This window comes from Astyanax mexicanus, chromosome 13, assembly GCF_023375975.1.
Source record: "Astyanax mexicanus isolate ESR-SI-001 chromosome 13, AstMex3_surface, whole genome shotgun sequence".
In the NCBI taxonomy this organism is placed as follows: domain Eukaryota; kingdom Metazoa; phylum Chordata; class Actinopteri; order Characiformes; family Acestrorhamphidae; genus Astyanax; species Astyanax mexicanus.
Window position 1 is genome coordinate 24,526,295 of NC_064420.1, and position 20,004 is coordinate 24,546,298.

Consider the following 20,004-nt stretch of genomic DNA (forward strand, 5'->3'; position numbering starts at 1 on the left):
TTAATATCAAGCTGCCTAACAATTTCTGGTTGACAGTGGCTGGGTGTTACCCCCTCATCAGCCGCAGCATGCACTTTAATGGCATTAAATGAAGCTCTGGGACCACACATCAGATCTGAGTTTGTTTTTTTTTGTATCCCTTAGCTGGGATATGTTTAAACTATTTTTTCATAAACCAATATCAGAAATAGGTGGATTTGTCCTCCCAAAAATGATACCGGAGAAAAAGCAGAAATTGTTTTAAAATAAACTTTTATTTTGAAAGCTTGCCGAAATCTGCACCCCCGCCATGAAAAGCAACTTCTCTCAGGAGCGTGTTTCTAATTAAAGTTAGCTAAAGCAATTTTCTCTGATGTAGGTGCAAGCTCCAGAGAGGGGGTGCTTTTCGTAGCGGGGGGGTGCTGAATTCGGCACAACATCAGCTTTACACACAAGGTCAGTGATAAGAGCAATGAATCGCAACAATAACAATATCCTGCAATCAGTGTTGGGCATGTTACTTTGAAAAGGTATTTAGTTATAGTTCCTAGTTACTTTTTCAAAAAAGTAATGAGTTCCTCCACTATAAAAGTAACTAGTTACCAGTAAAAATAACTATTGACTTGCTTCTGTGTTATTCGCACTATAAAAAAACAAAAGAAAATAAATTATGAAACTACTATTATTATTAGAAAAATAACAAACGAAAATAAACCCAAACTGTTAACAAAAATATAATCTAACAAATAAAAAAAAGAAACAAAAAAACTCCACACGACCAAAGAAAATTACTAAGACTTGTAATACTGAAAAAAAAACAAAAAAAACGGAAAAACCAAATAAGCATCTTGGGATGAAATTAAACAAACCAAACCACACTCAAGGGAAAAATGCATATATAAACCAAAAAAAAGAATGGACAAAAACAACAATCTAAAGCAGCAGAAACCAGGGGTGCGTTTCCCGTACAACGACGGAGCCTAGCATTGAACTAACGTGGTACGATGCATCGTTAAACTAACTAACATCTGAAGTACGACCGTTTCCCGAAACCATCGTACTTTGTTGGTACCACAGAAGTCTGAACTATGTTGGTTTAAACCACCGTGGTCTTAACTAGGGTGTTTCCAGATGTGTTCGGCCAGACTTTCCCAGCAGAAAATGTGCAAAACTCACAATCTTTAAAATATTATGCCAATATGTTTCTAATGTATCATTTAGGCTATTTATATTGTAATTATCACCAGAACATAACGGACAACAATATTATTAATAAAAGAACAATGAACTGCAAGTAAAATGTACACAATAATTGCTATATATTAATTATTATTTGTAACAGACAGTGTTACTTAAAAAAAACATACACATATTTGCTATTGGAATATTTTTTTAAAATAAAATAATCACCATTCTGAATGAGTCTTATTAAAATGAGACCTGAGAAATGTGTGTTACTCAGTGGTTCAGCAGAGCGCCTACGACGGTGCAGCGCGCGGTGTTCTGTTGAATTGTGCAACCCATCGAGATGTGCTTCTCAACACCAGCGCCCATGCGTGGAAACATTTTTTATTTATTTATTGTTTTTTTTATGGTAATTCTGTTCTTTTTGGGTGCATTAAACAACCAGAAACCCCTTGCCATTATTTCTGAGTATTACAAATGCGTAAATGACAGCTCATGATAATGAAAGCAATAATAAGTTAGCTAGCAGTTTTTATAGCAATTTTATATTTAAAAAATTAAATATGCACTAGGGTAGTATGGTTTGACAGGGTAGCAAAACTCGACAGAACACCGGATGGAAGCCTAGTTCAAATCCCAGTCGTGGTTTTATTCTCTTAATGTTTTTTTTCATAATGGCAATTAATGTTATTATTTTTTACATATATATTAATGTAGCCTACATATTTCTACGTATTTCCTGTAATATATTATTTAACAAATACTAATTGATAACATTTGTATAGGCCTAGAAACACACACGTTGTATTGGCTAAATAATAAATTTTCTTTATTCACACTCTGGCCCTGTTACCTCCAGAGGATAATTAGGTAATTCAAAACACCTGCTTATTGCATATCTTATTCACAGAGTGCATATAGCACAGTGGGTTTAAAAAAATAATTATTAACTATTTCATAAATTTTCACAGCACAAGTTATCTTTACTCAAGAGATGCCTGCTTGAATAATAGACATACATCTTTCCAAGACTTTAAAATACATTTTAGCTAAAGAGCACTTCAGTGCACTCTTTTCACTACACTGATTCATGTTTGCCAAATAAAGCTAAATGTTAAAGACATACATTAAAAATGGACTGAATTTTATTATTTTACCTGGGCGCACATGGGTAAAAGTGAAGTGGCTCAATTAATATAATTAACACAAACATAAAAAAATAGGTACACTTGACATCTTAAATCCTCGTGCAGCAATATTAATGTGATTTATCAGCTTTCTGAGTCCTACCGTCCATCGTCTGCACTAATCACCAGGAACTAAGCTCCTAACGACAGGTCTAGAGCTGTAGTTTGAACGGCGCAGCTGAACCACGGTAGTTGCGAACATTCGCTGGAACTACGGTTCTGGGAAACACCTGAGTAGCTTAACTAAGGTTCGCACTATGCAAGTTTCTAACGTGGTTACCTCCATAGTTCCAACCACGCTTTTGGGAAACACCTGCGTCGCAGCTGCATCGTCCAGACTATGTAAGTTGCTAACGTAGTTAGCAACTACGCTTTTGGGAAACGTACCCCAGAGCAGCTAAAAAACCTAACGTCCTTAAAAGGGAACTTGGCCTGTCCATGTCTGAAAAGAATACAACAATTCTCTCATTAACCTCTACAAATTCAACAAATATCTAATAATTAAAAAAACAAAAGGGAGTAGGGCTGCAGCTATCGATTATTTTTGTAATCGGGTACTCTACTGAAAAATCGATTCGATTAATCGAGTAATCGGATAAAACATTTTTTTGGTTAAAGAGCAATTAAAAAGGCATTTTACTTAATAATGAATGACCAATTGGGTTCCTTTTTTAGATAAGTTATATTTTTAAATTCACAACATACATTTCCAAATTGCAAATACAAATAAATAAAACACAATAAATAAAAATACCACAATAAAAAAATAAATTTAATTACATTACTTTCAAATTAGGATTTCTTGTAAATATCAAATATAGTGTATAAATCAATAAAAAAGGCATAAACATCGTCTTTGTGTTGTGCATCTTAGCTTCTGAACAGCAGAGACCTTGTCAGTTCTGCCAGTGTTGGATGAATGTGCTGCATTCTTTTACCACCAAGCCGCTTCTCCAAAATATATCAGGACCTGTGGAATAATTGTGATACAAAAGTATTAAAAATGTTGCTTTTTTCTTTATTTATATGTTGGACTACTTGGGTCTAATTACATCACTAAGACTAATAACTCTATTAATAAGTTCATGGCCGTGCATTTATGAAGATTAGACACTAGTGGTAATTAATATTTTATCCAATAAATAAGAGACACACACTTCCTTATATGAACAACACAGTGTTCATACAGTTTTGTCTCACCGGCCAAATGTACTCTTAGATGAAGAAATCATGCATTTAGTTTCCAGCCACAGTAACTTCAGTTTTGCTAGCTTTTAACATTTTTATTGTTTATATTCTGAACTCCACAGCGTTGTGTTTACTGTTTACATAAAGCACGTATGAACTTGTCTCTGTTCTAATATACTAACCACACATTATAGACAGTGCTTCTATTAATTCACACTCCACGGCGCTGTCGTTATGTTATTAATTCACATTAATGTTAATTTCATTGATTTATTATAAGTTATATTTACCTGCTCTCTCGCGGTCCTCGCGTCTCGGGTGTCCTCGGCTCAGATGGTGCAGCATTAAAACGCGCTGTTTTGGCACTGCACCGAGTACAGGTCACAGTTCGAACCTAAAATGCTTTTATTCCTTTAAAATCGCTGTTTTCTCTCGCCGCTTCCATTTTTGCCGCTGCTCAAACCTCCGTCTCCTTGTTCCCTGGTGAGGGTGACGTAACGCTGAGCGCGTTGTCAAAATAAAAGTCGCGAAAATACCACGCGCTGAGTTTATTAATTAAATAAACGATTACTGGAGGCACAGAAAATTAATCGATCAATTTTGTGAATCGAGTTACTCGATTTACTCGAGTAATCGTTTCACCCCTAAAAGGGAGTAATATTCCTACCTGGTATAAAGCCGTGGAACAGTGAAATGGCGATGATAGGAAGAGATAAAGCTACAGAGATGCGCAGCAGAAACCGAATGAAGGCCTCAGACCCCGACACAACACTACCATGCCAATCACTGAATTGATTAGAGCACGCAAACTGTCGCAATTTTGCCTCCCTTCACCACAACAAACCACAGGCAAACCCACAGGCAGTAAATGTAATGTGAAGTAACATGTTTAGGTTGTAAAGTCCCCTTAAGTTGGATTTAACTAATAATAAACAGAAGTAAAGAAAACAAAATATTGCACAAATGTTGTTCAAAGTCACTCTGGGGTTGAGCTTTGATTTTAGCAAATGTGCCCCCCTCCACATGTCAAACAAGCTCCTACACCCTTGGTTTAAACCTCCAGATAAAGTGGCAACAGGAACCATGTTTTAAAATGCCAGTAAAACGTGCAAAAAAAAGAAAATTTTATATTCAAGCATTCTTACATGATCTGGCTGAGGTGAAATGGCAAAGAATTTATCTAATTCCCACTGTAAATGAAGCATGGAGTATGTTTAGACATACTTTTGGTAAAGTTATTAACAGACATGCTCCAGTAAAGACCTTCTGTTCATTCTTTCTTAAATTAGCTACATCCATTATAGCAGCTCCCATAACAGATATTTGTAACTAATCTATATGTACTGCTGAAATACCCACTGACTGAAAGACAGCAATTGTGCAGCCTCTGTTTAAAAACAGAGACAAAGCTGACCCAAACTGCTACAGGCCAATTTACATTTTACCTTGTATCTCAAAGGTCTGTGAAAAATTGGTCAAGAAGCAAGTAAATGATTGCTTTAATGATATGAATATTCAATCTAATTTACAGCTTTAAAAGTACTTAATGATATTTTATCAGTACTGGACTCTAGGGGTGAAACAATTACTCGAGTAAATTGAGTAATCGATTTAAAAAATGGATTAAATAATTTTCTGTGCCTCGAGTAATCGTTTATTTAATTTGAAAACTCAGAGAGATGTATTTTCGCAAGTTTTATTTTGACAAAACGCGCTCAGCGTCACGTCTCGCTCACTCAAGAAGAAGAAGGAGGAGGCAGAGGTTTAAGTTGAGCAGTAGGGGGATTAGAACAGAGACCTAATACAGGCTTTATGTAAACAGGAAACACAGTGCTGTGGAGTTAAACATAAAAAAAAGTTAAATTCATGTTAAAGTTAGCTAAGCTAAAGTTACTTTGGCTGGAAACTATATGCCTGAATTAGACCCAAGTAGTCCAAAATGTAAATAAACAATAAAGCAAGATTTTTAATACTTTTTCTGTCACAATTATTCCACAGGTCCTGATATATTTTGGAGAAAAGAATGCAGCACGCTTATCCAACACTGTCCAAACTGACAACATCTCTGCTGTTCAGAAGATGCACAACACAAAGCCAATATTTATGCCTTTTTTATTGATTAATACCCTATATTTGATACTTGCAAGAAATCCAAATTTGAAAGTAATGTAATTAAATGAATTTGTTACTTGTGGTATTTATTTCTTTACTGTGTTTTATTTATTTGTATTTGCAATTTGGAAATGTATGTTGTGAATTTAAAAATATAACTTATCGATACAAGGAAACCAATTGGTCATTCATTATTAAGTGAAATGTCTTGTTTTCTCTTGTGCATATTTTAATTGCGTTTTAACCAAGCAAAAATTTTTTAGTCGATTACTCGATTAATCAAATCGATTTTTCAGTAGGGTACTCGATTACAAAAATAATCGATAGCTGCAGCCCTACTGGATGCAATAAAATAGAATTTTATATAGAAAGTATGGACAATATAGAATACAGTGATCATACTTTAGCATGTTTTTTTTATCTTTCTCAAAGGTCACATGTCAAATAAGTGTCAAATAATTTCCCCTTCTCATGGGGTCACTAAAGGTGTCCCTAAAGAATCAATTTTATGTCCTACTCTATTCTCTTTATATTTTAACAATGTGCCCCTTGTTGCTGGAGGAACACTCATGCAATTGTACGCAGATGACACGATTCAATGTGCCTTAGATTGTCATTAAACACTGGCGAAACAAAGATCATGTGGTTTAATCGGAAGGGCAATCTCATTGATCCAACCCTCAAATTTATTACGAGAGAAGGGGCCATCTTGGAGCAGGAAGTAAAATCTGAATATATCGGTATTAGACAGTTCACTCACTCTCATTCTGTCTTCATATCATACACTTACAAATAAAAGTTGTTTTTGTACAGAAATCGTTCATTTTTCACTCGTGCTGCAAAACTCAGTTTGGTTCAAATTACTTTACTCCCTCTGTTTGATTACGGTGACATAGTTTAAAGACTTGTGTACAGGTCCTCTACTTTACAGGACCAATATGTAACTTATTTTCAGTAGTAAATGGTAAAATGATCAGGATATATCATCAAATATTAAGGAAACACTGGCAGCTCTTGTCAGCAGGGCTTTAGCAGTATGTTCCGATTTAAGTGTGTAATCCGGATTTTTGTGTCAGTTTTGTCCTCTGTCTCCTCCTGTTGCTCCTTCCCCAACACTTACTCCACCCCCAAGGTTGCCAGCACCCACACTACACTACAGCGATCGGTGCTGCAGCAAAGGATCTAGCTAGCAGAGCTGGTTCAGTTAAACCGCTCAGTGACCAAAGAAGGAATATAACAAAAGTGAATATTGGCCGTGAGTTTGAACGGTGGACTTAGAGCTTAATAAGACTACGAGACTGACCCAGAGCTGCTACTTTTCTCCTGAACAAGTAAGCTAACTGGCTAGCTAATTTAGTCAGGTAATTTATCACCACCACTAGATATGCTTACTAGTGACTGGTGTTTAAATTAATTAAAAAATTTAGTGTTCACGGGGGCGGCGAGTGGTCCAGCGGTCTAAAGCACTACCACTATGAGCGTGAGGCCGCAGGTTTCGAACCCCCGGCTTGCCGGCTGCCAGCTTGATTGCTCCCTCAAAAAGAGCAAAATTGGCCCTGCTCCCTCCGGGTGAGTAGATGGCACTCTCTCCCCACATCACTCCTGGGGTGTGAGCAGATGTACCGGAACCGAGTCCCTGTGCTATCCTCCAAGTGCGCTGGCTACTCGGCAATGCTGCATCAGCAGCAGCTCGATAAAAAAAAGTGGCACATGTATTGGAGGAAGCAGGTTTTAGAGGAGTCTCTTTCTCTCCTACCAGTCTAAACTGGCTTTGCTAAGCTAAGCAGTAAATTACTAGGACCTGTCCACTCCACTCCAGCCCTGGTGTGTGTATTTTTGGAGCAGTGAGATTTTTCCGGCATAACAGGCTTGGCTTAGGCTAATGCAGCTAGCGGTGCATGAGGCTACTTTAGCTACCTACGGATAAAGTTCACATGACCCGGTTTATAATAAGAATTTCTTGCATGGTAGAAGTTACTGAACGCGTCTTTCACTGGATTGTGTAGATTCAGCCTGACCCAACTTGGCAAACCGATGTAGCTTCATGGCTTGGGAGGGGTGGGCAGAGCAGACTACTCTCTGTGATGTTTTGAAATTGGACAGCTCCAGTGTTACACTCTTGCACTCTTTTCCTACAGAATGTACCTTTAATTCAACTAAAAATCCCCAAAGCACACTCTGCTCTCAGCTCCTTATCTTTTCAAGCATCTGCTGCCAAAGACTGGAACACACACCAGAAAACATTAAAATTAGACATTGATTCCAATTGCTGAACTTAAGGAACGCATCAGGAATATTTTACTTCTGCTTCTTGCCAGGCTGTTATTGTAAATAAGAATATGTTCTTTTGCCTGGTTAAAGTAAAGGTTAAATAAAAAATAAATCATAAAAGGTTTGGTATCCAATCCTATTACTGTATCATTTTGGAGTAATTGAATACAAAACTGTCTTTTCGGGTGAGCATAAATGATTGTGGAGTGCTTTAAAACCAGCAAAAAAGAGTGATATTAGTGTATCACTAATACACTTAAGATTAATATGATTGAATCTGTTCTTCAAGGTTTTCTTGGTGTCACTGGATAACAGTTAGATTTGCTGGTTTTATAGCACTCCACAATCTGGTTTATGCACAACCGAATAGACATTTTTCCTAAGTCTGGTATCCAATTACTCTAAAATGATACAGTAATATCACTTGAATCAAAAAAGCTGGTATATATATATATATATATATATATATATATATATATATATATATATATATATATATACAAGGACGTAGGAGCGGGTTTGATATTGGGGGGGACACATTTGCTAATATGAACCAAAGCCCACCCTATAGTTTCCTAGAAAAACATTTGCGGAATTACTTTTAATCCTAAATAATCCTTTTTTTCTGTAGTCTGTATTTATTATTAGTTACATCAAAATAAAGGTAATTTTACAACCTAAACATGTTATTCCACATTACATTTACTGTTGCTAGAAAAAATTATACATGAAAGGTCTGAATTATATATATATATATATATATATATATATATATATATATATATATATATATGACAAAAACTGATCAGTTTTCACCTAATATTTAAAATAATATAACAGATTTAATTATTATTATTATTATTACTAATTATGTATTGTATGTTGTACATTTACATTTTCTCTAAACTGAGTAGCATTGTGTCCCGCACTTTTAATTGTTTCTACTGAAAGCACTTCTTATGATGTGTCCTTTTATGAAAAAGAATGTAACTTTACGTTTCATAGGGATTTTTGTCAGAAGTTAATATAAACGTTAGACGTCAGGACATGTGTTCTTCCTGTAAACTACAAATGAACAGAAGTCAGATCAGTGTTTAACCCTGTTCTTACATATTCTATTGCATACTCCCACTGTTCTGCATATTGTAGAGCTTTCTCTGCTTTAAATGCACATAATAAAGTAAGTGATGGTATGATGTTTCTAATACACTGCTGGACATACATAATGATTGATTTATGATCCATAGGGGGCTAAGAGATTTTAACAGGTAAACTCAGTAAAGGACTGTTTATTAGCTAATCAGTTGGATCTGGTGGAAAACACAATTTAAGGGCAGTGATCAGGGTTAAGAAACTGCTTTAAACTACCAACATTACTCAGTGTTGTACTAAATTCTGTCTATCCCCTACATCCAGCTTCTAGCTGACTGAGTTATCTAAATGAATTAAAATTAAATAGTTATTAGCTAGTCAGGTACAGGGTAAACTGAACATTATATAATTTTGTTTTTCTTAAACTAAGCTAATTCCAAAGTTAAGCTAACTGACTGTCACAGGCTGTATTTTATTAAGCGCAGAGTTGGTATGTTTTGATTAGTGCATTTTTAACCAGCTATCAGAAACATAGCAGTTTACATGGTTTACATGGTTAGACTACCGTTACCTTTCTGTTAGGAAAAATCGCTGTATATTCATACCTGGTTTAAAATCATCTGCTGTATTCCGATCGCTGCTTAATCTCACAGTGGGGGAGGGGCTTCCCCCCCACCACTCTCCCCCACACTCTCCTGCGCACGCCGCAAAACCAGCAAGCTGATTGGCTGTTTCTATTGAGAGGCGGAACTTAATTCCTGAACCGGCTCCGTGATTGGCGTTAAGAGATTTCCCATTTACTCAGCGGTCACCTGTCTCCTCATTAATAGTACTGCTGATCTGAGCGAAACCATTTTATTTTTGGGGGGGACAAATCCACCTTTTTCTAATATCCCCCCCGGTTCCTACGCCAATATATATATATATATATATATATATATATATATATATATATGTGATAACCATTTGATTTGCTTATTTTGTAGCTCTCCAAACTTTTCTAAAATATTACACTGTTCTTCTGGTATATATTATTTGATTAGACATGGTTATAATATATTTATTCAGTCTGTAAAACTAGTTTTTTGTTCTATTTTCAGTCTCTACAGGAGAAGCGCGAGCCTCTGCTCCTCCACTTCCGCTGTGCACGCGGTTCAGACGCGCACCCGAGTTTTCGCTGCAGATAGCGCGACCGAGCGATGGCGTGACCGCGGTTAAACGGGAGCGGAAACAAAATGAAGTTCATGGCTGTATTCGGAATGGCATACTACATACTACTCGCGTACTAAATCTGCCTAAAGCTAGTATGCAGTACGCAGTATGCGACCAAACTGAGGATCTGTAGTGCACTACAGGTACCCGGATGGTGTACTACTCCGCTCCGATTGCGCAGTGTGCATGGGGAGCTATCTTCGCGGTGTACTGCATCCCAACATGCATTGCAACTGGCTTCTCCAGCTCGCTTCAGAAAAAAACAAGATGGAGGCGAGTGCGAGAGAATTATGGAAATATATATATTTTTAAATTAAGGGAATTATTTTGGAAAGTATTGGCTCACCGCTGTCGAGACCGTTCTCCGCGGCCGGGACCCTCCGCTGACGCGGCCGCGCGTTCTCCGCGTCCGGGACCCTCCGCGGCCGGGACCTTCCGCTGCCCCGGCCGAGCGCTTTCCGCGGCCGGGACCCTCCGCTGTGTGCTGCCTTTATGTAGTAAATAATTCCCTCAGTTTACTAAATTATTCTGTTATTTTAATAAATAATTCCCTCAGTTTTAATAAATTATTCTGTTATTTTAATAAATAATTCCCTCAGTTTTAATAAATTATTTTGTTATTTTAGTAAATAATTCCCTCAGTTTTAATAAATCGTTCTTATTTATTTAATAAATAATTCCAAAAACTTATTCTGTTATTTTAATGTTTCCCTCAGTTTAAATAAATTATTCTGTTACTTTAATAAATAATTCCCTTAGTTTTAATAAATCGTTCTCTTTATTTAATAAATAATTCCAATAGATTGTTCTGTTCTTTTAATAAATAATTCCCTCAGTTTTAATAAATTATTTTGTTACTTTAATAAATAATTCCCTCAGTTTTAATAAATTTGTTACTTTAATAAATAATTCCAATAAATCGTTCTTAATAAATAATTCCCTTCTTAATCAATCGTTCTGTTGATTTAATAAATAATTCCCTCAGTTTTAATACATATTTTTCTTTTAAATAAGGGAATGATTTGAATACAAAATAAATACATAAATATGAATGAGAGTTTGTTTAAATGTGTTCTTCTTGTTGGTATTTACATAGATGAAAATAGTGATCTACTAAAATAAATAGGAAAACATATTTAACTGGAACATACTTGGGTTGTGGGGGCTGCTGCTAAATGGTTGTTAGAATTGGGTTAACTGCACTTACATTACACTCTAAAATAAAAGCAGCAATTGCTGTTCTGGACAGTATGCAGATCTCATTAGTCTTAATAATGAAAAGGTAGGACATTTTTCATGTTCTTTCTGTTTACAACTCACTCTGAGGAATTCAGAGCACTACAGAGCACTGACTGGTGTGTCACAGCAGGACCGCGTAGGGTACTACAATCAAAAGTGTTACAGTACCGAATACTACATACTGGGCAGTGTGTAGTATGCAGTACATACTAGTGCAGTATGCAGTACGCAGTATAGTAGTATGCCATTCCGAATACAGCCCATCTTTTTGGCCGCACCCTCACGGCCTTCTTCCCGGAAAACTGTTAACGGACCGTTATAAATAGAATAAACGCTTTATTCTCTGTGTTTCCTTTACTCTCTGTATTCATTTCAACCCACACGGTCTGAGTTCAGAAATAAAACAGATGAACTCGACCCGCACTCAGCGAATATTATATTATATTATAATCCAACACAGAAGCTAATCAACATAAAGCTGTTCAGAACAAAAGAACTAACTTCACTTCAACTGAAACCAACAGCCATAACACGCTTTCTTCTTTAAAACACGGATTTTTAAGTAAATTATTAAGGATATTTCTACTTTGCAGACACTTTAATAAAAATATGATGTTTGTAATGTTTACTCACCGTTCACTGTGGTGTGGCTCTGCCTCAGCAGAAGACCAGGTTCTGCAGTCAGAGAGTGAATTTATTTGTTTATTTTCGCCTCAGAACTGCAGTAATTCGTGTTAAAAAACTGTTTATTCCGCGACGTTTCTCTTCCTTACAAAATGGAGAAGCTGCATTAAGGTTTGTGCTGTACTTTCACTTACTCCGGTGTTTTGTCGAGTTGTGCTACCCATCGATCCGTGCTTCCTAAAGGCACTGCGCATGCGCCGACCTACATTTCAAATTATTTCTTGTGTTTTTTTTTTATCATTCTGTTTTTTTTTCTGCAATTATTTAGACTATATTTTTTTTCTTACATAGACCTGTAATGGGAGTATGCCCTAATATTGTGCTTATTTAGTATTTTTGCCTTTAAATATACTCTAGGGAAGCACGTTTTGACAAGGTAGCACAACTCGACAGACCACCGGCAGTGGGCGGGACTTCCGCTGCGCTTAACCAATCACTACACCGTTCTAAACAGAGGTGGTGGAGAGACACCGTGACATTGACAGACTTAAATAAGCTTCAATATACAGCAAACCCACACACACAGATACTCTCCACTCTCACTCTTATGTAATTATATACCAAAGACTATCTATACATATACAGTGGCATGGAAAAGTATCTGCCCCTCTACAGATTTCTTTTGTTTTTGCTTTTTTCATAGTGATATTAGTTCCATTAAATTCATCAGTGACTGAAGAACTAAACTGTTGTGTATTTCCTGGAGGGAGTGAAACCACCTTTACTGATTACTGACAACAAATCTGTCACATCTCTGTGGAGGAATTTTGGTTCACTCTTCTTTACAGAATTGTTTTAATTCAGACACATTTATCTAATATGTTGTTTTTGATTAAATGAAATACAACCATATGTCACATCCTGGTCTGGGTCTGGGTCCTGCCTGGGTCCTGCCTGGGTCTCCGTGACACCATAAGTAATGTCCTAATTATATGTATTCTGTAGTATTTTATTTATTGATTTTGTCAAATCCATAAACCAAGTTGGGTACGTGCAGAAAATGGGTAATAAAAAAGTATACTATATATTTAAGTTATTGTGACCCTTTCTCTCCCACAGCTCCCTAGCTGGGCTAGATGGAATAAAATTGACCAGGACAGGACGCACATGGTTTTCTTATGATTTAGGGATACTGTTACAACAAAAGAATACTGTTTAACAAAAAAGCTCGTCTAACAGGATCCCAGTCAGACAAAATTATTTTCTGTCAGATCCGAAATAGGGCAACAGTCAATGAGAATAAAACTAATTGTTTATTGAACAATTAAATGCTGTGGTTCTGATCAAAAACTATTTTGGAAAACATTGAAGCTCCTCAAAATAAACCACCATCTGTCCCAATAGCACGAAGATACAATGACATTTCAATTACAAATAAAACTCAAATGGCAGATTTTAATGTCTCTCAAGCCTATTGCTGAGAAAGAGGTCCTAAGGAACCTGTTAATGCTAGATGCTAAAAATCCTGCTGGGGTAAATTAATTGGATCCATTCTTTTTTTTTAATTAGCTGCACCGATAATAGCAGCTCCCATAACAGATATTTTTAACTTTGCTATATGTACTGCTGAAATACCCACTGACTGAAAGACAGCTATTTTACATCCTCTGTTTACAAATGGAGACCAAGCTGACCCAAATGGCTACATGCCAATTTCCAATTGACCTTTTATCTCAAAGATTGCAGTAATTCGTGTTAAAAAGCTGTTTATTCCGCGGCATTTCTCTTCCTCACAAAATGGAGAAGCTGCATAAAGGTTTGTGCTGAATTTTACTTTCACTTACTCTGGTGTTCTGTCCAGTTGTGCTATCCATCGATACGTGCTTACTAAAGGCACTGCGCATGCGCCGACTTATTTTTCATATTACTATCTGTTTTTCTGTTTTTTTTTTTTCTATTTTTTTTAGCATTTAACAACCTGGGCTCACTGTCATTACTTAAAAAGTGTAAATGACAATTTAATAATAATAGTTATTATTATTATTATTATTATTATTATTATTATTATTATTATTATTATTATTATTATTATTATTATTATACAAAAGCAGATTCCAGTAACCTCTCATTACCTTCACTTTACCCTAATACAATTATTCAGACTATAAAAAAATTGTACATAGACCTGTACCGAGAGCATGCCCTAATATTGTGCCTCTTTAGTATTTTTGCCTTTAAATAAACCCTAGGGAAGCACGTTTTGACAAGGTAGCTCAACTCGATAGAACTCCCGGCAGTGGGCGGGACTTCCGCTGCGCTTAACCAATTACTACACCGTTCTAAACAGAGGTGGTGGAGAGACACCGTTACACTGACAGACTTCAAATTGCCACAATATAAAGCAAATCCACACACAGATACTCTTATTCTCCACACTCACACTTATATAACTGTATACCAAACACTATCTATACATATACAGTGGCATGGAAAAGTATTTGCCCCATACAGATTTCTTTTGTTTTTGCTTTTTACTGATATTTTCCCATTATCAGATAATAATAATGTAATATCAGACAAAGATAATGTAAATAAAAAAGTAAAAAAGTAAATAAAAATATAACCTTTTAAATAATAATTTTATTTATTAAAGGAAAGAAATATCCACTTGCCCTGTGTGAAAAAGTGTTTGACTCTGTAACGCGTGAGCAGAAGGGAGGCGGACGTTTAAGCGGGTAAGACATATACTTTAATAAATAACAAGTAAACAAAACAGGGGAATAACGATTATAAATATATACATAAACAAACAAACAGAGAGCTAAGCTAAACAGATAACAAAGAAACAGGGCTAGGGATATATACAGGGACAAATACGTGAAATATAATATATACAAGATAAACAAAGAAACAAACAGGAACTAAACGTGACTAGAAATAAACAAGAACGAGTAAATACAGAAACATGAAATAAACAAACGTGACGTGGCGTGGCAAAACAATAGCAAATAGCGTGACGAGACAAACAAACGTGGGAAGGTGCAAAGACCGACAGCAAACGTAGACTAACAAGTACTATTTATACTAAACATGAAACAATGAACACCTGGGGAAACAGGTAACGAGGGGCGGAGCTACAAATTACACACACGTAATGGAAAAGTACAAGAGAAACACACTAGGAAACGGGGAAAACACAGGAAAACATAGCGAGGGCGTAACAGACTCCTTAACCTAATTACTTGTTTTTGACACCGATACCTGACAATCAGTCTTTCACATGTATGTGGAAGAATTTTGACTCCAATCTTCTTTACAGAATTGTTTTAATTCAGACACATTGAATTGTTTTCAAGCATGAATGTTTAAGATCATGCCACAGCATCTTATTCAGAATTTTATCATTTTGAGATTTGGACAATTTGAGATATTTTGAGGTGGACTTGCTGGTGGGTCTTGGTGTTTAAGTGATATTTGTTCGATTCTCAGTCCTGTCAATAAAAAATATGTCAAATAATTAATGTAATATGTTGTTTTTATTAAAGGAAATACAAGCAAACAAAGTATATTATATTGACATTCATTTCATTGGCCTCACAATAAATCCCCCAATGTTTTTCTTTATTTAACTGAAATATATGAAATATAGTTAACTAATTAAGAGGCATAGTACCAGAAGAGCTCAGCAGGGCACCAGGGTTTAGTTTTTACTGTAACTGACGCTGAATAACTCAGGTGTGTATTTTATATACACTTATAGAGGCATGGTAATGGTAGTTATTAAACATATTAAAACTACACTGGATAACGTGCAGGTGTTCCATATATACAGATGTTCTTTATGTCTACAGATGTACATACAATAATACAACATAAATAAATACATGATTTTCTTTGATTTTACCTAATTGAAAACCTTTGCAATATAATCAAGAGGATTACCCAACCATCTGAACTGCTTGATTTTTTGCACCAGGAGGGGCATAAAGTTGACTGGTGGAGGAGAACATGCCAAGATGCCTGAAAGCTGTGATTAAAAAACAGGGTTAGTCCACCAAATATTGTTTTCTTTGCATTATTTGAGGTCTGAAAGCTCTGCATCTTTTTCTTATTTCAGCTATTTCTCATTTTTCTGCAAATAATGCTCTAAATGACTATATTTATTTAGAATTTGGGAGAAATGTTGTCCGTAGTTTATAGGATAAAACAACAATGTTAATTTTACTCAAACATATAGCTATAAATAGCGAAATCAGAGAAACGGATTCAGAAACTGAATTGGTCTCTTCTTTTTTTTTCCAGAGCTGTATATATGTACACAGAAATGTATGTGTGTATGTATGTATGTATTGATGTATGTCCGTACATCTGTAAATAAGAGAGTATGTTATTTACAGGACAAATAAATAACAGTAATAATAATAATGACGATTATTATTATTATTATAATAATTATAATTATTATTATTATTGCTATTGTTATTATTATTATATAACAGGAATTATGGAGGACAAAAACTGCCAAAATTTAAATAAATAAATAAATATATAAAAACTAGTAAATCACTCAATAAAAGTAATATGGTGGATAAAAACGGTAAAAAAAATATTATTGATGTAAAAATAAATACATATACTTAAAAATAAATTGTTATTTATGGATTTCTTTATTAACATTATTTTTGTTTTCTTTTGATTTATTTGTTTATTTATTTACATGACTATTTATTTCTGCATTCATTTATTTCCCGATTTATTTATTTCTGTATTCATTTATTTCCCCTATTTTATTTATTTCTGTATACATTTATTTCCCGATTTATTTATTTCTGTATTCATTTATTTCCCCTATTTTATTTATTTCTGTATTCATTTATTTCCCCTATTTTATTTATTTCTGTATTCATTTATTTCCCCTATTTTATTTATTTCTGTATTCATTTATTTCCCCTATTTTATTTATTTCTGTATTCATTTATTTCCCGATTTATTTATTTCTGTTTTTCCTTGTGCTTATATTATAATGAAGGGGCGTGTTTTTCACGGACCGGCTTGGCAATCAAGCCCAAAAAAGAGGAGCTGATGTGAGTAAGTTAGAATAGTCCAGGAGCTGAAATGTCGGGGCGAAGGTAGCTGCTTGCCTTGATGAAATGGATCAGAGTATGTATTGTTCTGTCCTTAATCCAGTCTAGACAGTGTAAAAGTAAAGACAGGAGGCTCCGCTCTCAGATAAGTGTCTTTTACTTTGTCGCCATCTTCTTACTTTCCTCCTCCTACGTCCTACGTCACACACACGTACACAACATCCCCCTTTTGCTTGAACACAAACTCCCACATAAGATGAGTAACCACCCATAACATTTTTTCTAACAACAGAAACATATCCCCACAGTATGGAAGCCCATTCCCGCCACCTAAAAAAATAAATAATCCAGCAATTTTTTTATTATTATTAAGTAAACTGCTATCTCAACATTTTGAGATACTAAGTCAATATTTTGAGATACTTTCTCAATATTTTGAGATACCAAGTCAATATTTTGACATACTAAGTCAATATTTTGAGATACTATCTCAATATTCTGAGATACTAAGTCATTATTTTGAGATACTATCTCAATATTGTGGCGTCTGTGTGTGTGTGTATGTGGCCTCATGTGTTGTTGTGTGCTGTGTTCTGGCCTATGTAGTTGGTCCCTCCCCCGTTTCCTAGGTTATGGGGAGGGGCCATGCAGATGAGTGCTAGTTGGGGTACTCACCATGAAGTAGGTGAGTAGGAGGGTTAGGGACCTGGCTGTGTTTATGTGTCTGTGAGTAGTTGGGTTTCGCTCTCCTAGCCTTGTTAAAGGCTGTAAGCGAGTGGCAAGCCAGTTCAATAAAGAGCTTTGAGTACTTGTCACGAGTCTCACGGGTCCTCCTTCCTCTTCCACGCCACATTTGGTGTCAGAAGTGGCCCTGCTGGATGATATGGAGCTGCTGGCAGGGGAAATCGAACGGCTGGAGAGGATAACGGCGGACCAGCGGACGAGGGGCAAGACTCACCGGCGGAGTGGACCCAGACCTGACGGCGCCAGCAGGCTGTCCGAAGGTCGAGCCCGCGGAACGGATGGCACGAGGACGGCGGCGCCGGCTCCCAGAGTGGACGGCGCGACGAAGTCAGCGCCGGCTCGCGGAGCGGATGGACGGCGCGCTGACGGCGAGCTTGACGGCTCATCCCCGCCTGTCATTCTATGACGGCAGCGCTGACTGGACGGCTTTCGAAGCCCAGCTGGAGATCGTGGCGGGCCGTGCGGGCTGGACGGATGCTGAGACGGCGGCCAACCTCTGTCTGGCGCTGCAGGGAGACGCACTGAGGGTGCTGATCGAGCTCCCCGCGGAGTGCCGCTGCGAGCTGTCTGACTTGACACGGGCGCTGAGAACCCGCTTCAGCCGTCAACCTTCCGAGGCGGCCGCCAAAATGCTAGTGGCGGACCGGCGCCGGCAACGGGGAGAGACTTTGGGCGTGCTGGCATCTGAGATGGCTCTGCTAACCCGCCAAGCTTATCCGGCATTCCCGCGAGCGGTTCAGAGAAGTCTCGCGCTGGATAATTTCCTGCGCGCCCTGGAGCCAGGCGAGCTGCGCAAGCATGTGAGACTGGCCGACCCGCAGACCCTGGAGGCCGCGGTGGAGGTGGCTGAGCGGTCCGAACTCATCCTGTCCAGCCATCCGGGACCGTGGGGGGCGTCGCCCGGAGCCCATGATCCACCGAGATGGAGGCGGAGCCGGCCTGATGCGCAACTGGAGTGCTGGCATTGCGGGGGGCGTGGCCACAAGCGAGCGCAGTGCGGCCGGCCGGGAAACGGAGCTGGGACCACCAAGTGAGGGTTACGGTGGCCCCAGGGATTCTAGGATTACCCTCGGGACCTGATCACGGAGCTGTCGGACCCGGCGGCTATTTTCTGAAGTGCACGCTGAATGGAGTAACGGTGGACGCGCTGGTGGACACGGGCTCGTCAGTCTCGCTGATAAAGCCTGAGCTCGCGATGGATGTGGCAGGCGAGTTTGGGATGGACTGCAGCCGGCGCATCGCTCTCTCTTCGGCCACCGGAGATCCTATCGCTCTCCTGGGATTAACGGAGCTGACTGTTGATGTTGGCAAGGGCCCCTTTCAGCAGGAGTTCTGGGTTGGGCACATCAACGATCCGTGCATTCTGGGCAAGGACCTGCTCGCACGCGTTGGTGCCATCATTGATTGTGCACAGGGCTCGGTTCTGGTGACTGGACTCCCCGTAGAGGAACATGACGAGTGCGGGGTAAGTGAGCCGTTGGGGGGGGATGCGTGTGATTCGGTGCACGTTATGTTCGAGGGTCCGTTAGATGAGGGGTTAATTATCGATCCGATTGAAGAGATGCTGGAGCGCAGTTGTGTGGGCTTATCAGAGCCCCAACAACTGCGCTTACGCGACCTGATTGAGCGTTTTCGCGCTAGCTTCGCTGTGTCCGAGCGTGAGTGTACTAGGACTAGCCTTGCGTTTCATTCTATAAACACAGGTGACGCCCAGCCCATCAGGCTGAGACCGCACCGTCTGGCATTAGCGAAACGCGTAGCGGCTGAGCAGTTAGTCCGTGAGATGGCGAGTGCGGGCGTTATTGAGCCTTCGAGCAGCCCGTGGTCGGCCCCGGTGGTCCTTGCAAAAAAGAAGGACGGGAGCTGGCGTTTTTGCGTTGATTATCGCCGACTTAACGCCGTCACGAAGCTCGACTCTTATCCGCTTCCCAGGATCGACGATACGCTAGATCAGCTATCGGGCTCGGCCTGGTTCAGCTCGCTAGATTTGAGGAGCGGGTATTGGCAGGTGCCCCTAGCTGAAGGGGATAGGGAGAAAACCGCTTTCTCGCTCGGCTCGGCTCTATGGCATTTCACGGTGCTCCCGT

At 38.2% G+C, this 20,004-nt stretch overlaps 1 protein-coding gene across 1 annotated transcript in view; it reads right to left on the bottom strand.

Annotated features, from left to right (window-relative positions):
- LOC107197078 (ribonuclease inhibitor) overlaps positions 1 to 12,144 on the bottom strand; it is a 381,190-nt gene extending 369,046 nt beyond the window's left edge. The window contains exon 1 of the mRNA XM_049463203.1: positions 12,099 to 12,144. The gene's annotated coding sequence lies outside the window, so the exon portion shown is untranslated. The remainder of the gene's footprint in view (positions 1 to 12,098) is intronic.
- Between the last annotated feature and the right edge of the window lie 7,860 nt (positions 12,145 to 20,004).